We start from the raw sequence: 3,576 nt of genomic DNA on the forward strand, positions 1-3,576 counted from the left end.
TAACATGCAAATAAACACAAACTTGGAGAAATGATGATTACGAAACTAGGAAGCCATAATTATAAAAATTGAAAGTAGTTGTACACACCACAATGAAGCATTATCACAATTGTAGCCGTGCTTGAGAGAGTTTTTAATTGAAAGACAGCAAGTTTACCTCAATCTGTAAAATACAATCCTCCCATCCAAAATAATAATGAAGTATCATAACATTGAACCGACAATGAACCACGATGTTTAATTTAAACTTCCATATTAACATAGTACAACAAAAGTCAGTAGCTCTGTAAACTACTACAATGCATTTTCATTAGAACATCAAGACACATTCAAATTAAACACAATACACGGACACATATCTCATACAAACCAAGTTTGTTCAAGAAACTTCAAAAGAAACACACAAATAAAAGTCATTAGTAACGAAAGCACTGATCATGTTTACGTCTCAGACATTTCCATTTGCTTCAATAACATGGAGATCTTCTCGGCATTCTTCACCATTGTATTTGCGAGTTTGCGAGGTTCACAAGCTAATTCTGATACAGCTTTAATTAAAGGTCCTAAATCCTTACAACCCATACTTTCATTGTTACTATTGCAGCTTGACCTTGGATTGGAAGTAGTAGGTGTCGAGCTTGTTGGACCAGCAGAGTCTTTCCTCAAATAATCTGCAAAATCTTCGTCAGCCTCTCTCCTAGTGTTGTACCCTTGGTAACAAGCCGCGGGATATCCACAAACTTCAGCGTTTGTGTCCTACCATTTATTGTACATACCAGGATTCTTTCCAACGAAAACCACGTAATACTTTCGCTGCATTGTTGAGAATATGCATCACACAACAATGTAAACAAAACAACCTATTCAAAATCAATTAAACCAAAAAAAATAAAAGAAAAGAACAAGTATGAATACCATGCATGCCATTTCATTCGGGCCATTGAATTAATAACCAAACGTTCGTGTAAAACGCATTGTAAAAGGGGACTAAATTCAAACATACATCATGCATTCAATTATTTAGGTAAAGTAATTGGAGAGACATATGAATCAAATTCTAAATTACACGTGAACGCATCGATTTGGTTTATGACCAGAATAGATGTTTTATATCAACAGATTTGGATTTAATTACATTTTAGTCAGTAGAAAACATTCATTGTATATTCAATTAAATTTGAAACGAGTTAGGAAAATTACCATTGGCCGGGAGTGGAAATTTACAGGACCCGAAGCTTTTCTCTGGTATCACCCATATCCACGATCACAAATCTCTTGAACATGCAACATTTTCCCAAAAAAATTACAGAATCAGTGGTTTTCTCCCACAAATAACCTATGTCGGTATATATCTACATTACGTATGAGATCCACTCACCGCTTGTGTTGTCTTCCCTGGATCTGAACAATGGATCTGGAGAAGAACAAGTCTAAGGATTTGGAATGGGGAACCCTGCTTTTGGAATAAAGAATAAAGAAGACACACTAATAATTGATTGTAAATTTGGAGATGGTTAAAGGGTAGATTTGTCAAACTATGTATGTGAGTAAAGCTGTCAAACGGGCCAACCCAAGGCGGGGCGGGCCGACCCACCAAAAAACCACCTTTTGGCTGGTCGATGGCGGGCCGACCCACCATCCTGGCGGGCTGGAAATCCTCAACCCAACCCAACCCAAGGTGGGTTGCGAGTTAGGCGGACCGGCCCGCGGGTTGGCTTATGACAAATAAAAATAAATAAATAATATTATAATTAATTATAAATATCATTTCATAAATAAATATTAATATAAAAATATTAATAAAAAATTTTAATTATTGATTTCATATGTGTAAATTTTATATAAAGTAATTAATACAAAAAAATTCACAAATTTTATTAAAAAATACATATATCACAATAAAAATAAAAATAAATTATTAATTCTCCAGGCCCGCGGGCCAACCCGCGCGGGTCGCGGGCCTAGGCGGGTTGGCCCATCTAGGCCCACCTTTTGTTGTTGGGTTGACGAGCCTAACCCAAAATGACGGCTCTATATGTGAGTAAATGATATCCCAACTTTTATAAAACGAGCCAAACAACTTTCTTATTGGATGGTAGTATTATATATCCTCTCATATTTTTTATTTATCCATTCTCCTTAATAATCTCATCATATGTACCAAGCGGACCCTAAGGATAAATAAGATTGTAGGATAAAATATGAGTTATTTGCACCAAATACCCCTGTGAAAATTTAAAAATTCACACTTCTCCCTTATGAAATTTTAATAGGCATCTTCAACCCTGACCTTTTATAAAATTAGCACACTCGCCTCTTCAGATGAGTGATTGTTGCGCACGCGTCCCTCATGCGACTGATCAAACATCTTGATATATTTTTTTGCACCAAATACCCCTGTGAAATATTAAAAATGAATATTTGACCTTCTAAGAGCATAATTTTTAAATCTATTCAACCAATAATACACAATTTTCATTAACATCCAATTATAAAATATTTATCAAATTTTTTCGTTTTATTAATTTTAATTTTAATTTTAATTTTAAATTTATTATGATTAATTAATTATTTTTTAAAAAATATTATTATTTTATCTTGCTATCATTATTTTATTAAACTAACTTCGTGTTTCCAACTTCTCCATTAAACATGCATTCATAAACGAGATATAAATACCTAAAAATACCAAAATATTAAACCAAAATAATAAGTTCAGGTATATTAATTTTCAATTTAGGACTATATATTTTTGAACCAAAATCTAAATTTTTTAAAATGCATTGCAGAATTTGCATTAAATAATAATACAAAATATTTATTAAGATCCAATTATAAAATATTTTTCAAACATTTTTAATTTTATTAATTTTATGTAATAAATTTATAATTCTTAATTAATTTGTTTCTAAAAAAATATTATTACTTTATCTCGTTATCATTATTTTATCAAATCACTTCGTTTTTTCAACTTTTTCTTTAAACATGATTCATAAATAAGGATTTAAATATCTAAAAGTACCAAAATATTGAACCAAAATGATAAGTTCATGAATATTAATTTTTTGATTTAGAATTATATAACCATGTTATTTTTTATTATTTATTACAAATTGTACAAGGCATGTTATCGAAAAATTTAAATTTTGGTTCATTAATATATAGTCCTAAATCAAAAAAGCAATATGTTTGAACTTATCAGTTTAGTTCAATATTTTCGTACTTGAAATTATTTAAATCCTTGTTTATGAATGCATGTTTAATGGAGAAATTGGAAATACGAAGTGAGTTTAATAAAATAATGATAGCAAGATAAAGTAATAATATTTTTTTATAAAAATAATTAATTAATGATAATACATTAAAATAATAAATAAAAATTAATAAAACAAAAAATGTTTGCTAAATATTTGTAATTGGATCTTAATAAAAATTGTGTATTATGAGTTGAATAGATTTAAAAATTATATTCTAAAGGGGTCAAATATATATTTTTAATATTTCACAGGGGTATTTGGTGCAAAAAAAATATCAAAATATTTTTTCAGTCGCATGAGGGGCGCGTCCGCAACAATC

At 30.2% G+C, this 3,576-nt stretch overlaps 1 long non-coding RNA gene across 1 annotated transcript; it reads right to left on the reverse strand.

Moving 5' to 3' along the window:
• Positions 1-330: 330 nt before the first annotated feature.
• Positions 331-1,448, reverse strand: LOC140878234 (uncharacterized). Its single transcript, XR_012149320.1, has 3 exons — positions 1,379-1,448; positions 1,201-1,274; positions 331-813 (listed from the first exon to the last, which is right to left on the reverse strand). It is a non-coding gene; the product is annotated as an uncharacterized lncRNA (long non-coding RNA).
• Positions 1,449-3,576: the final 2,128 nt, after the last annotated feature.

Source organism: Henckelia pumila, chromosome 2, assembly GCF_033568475.1.
Source record: "Henckelia pumila isolate YLH828 chromosome 2, ASM3356847v2, whole genome shotgun sequence".
Lineage (NCBI taxonomy): Eukaryota > Viridiplantae > Streptophyta > Magnoliopsida > Lamiales > Gesneriaceae > Henckelia > Henckelia pumila.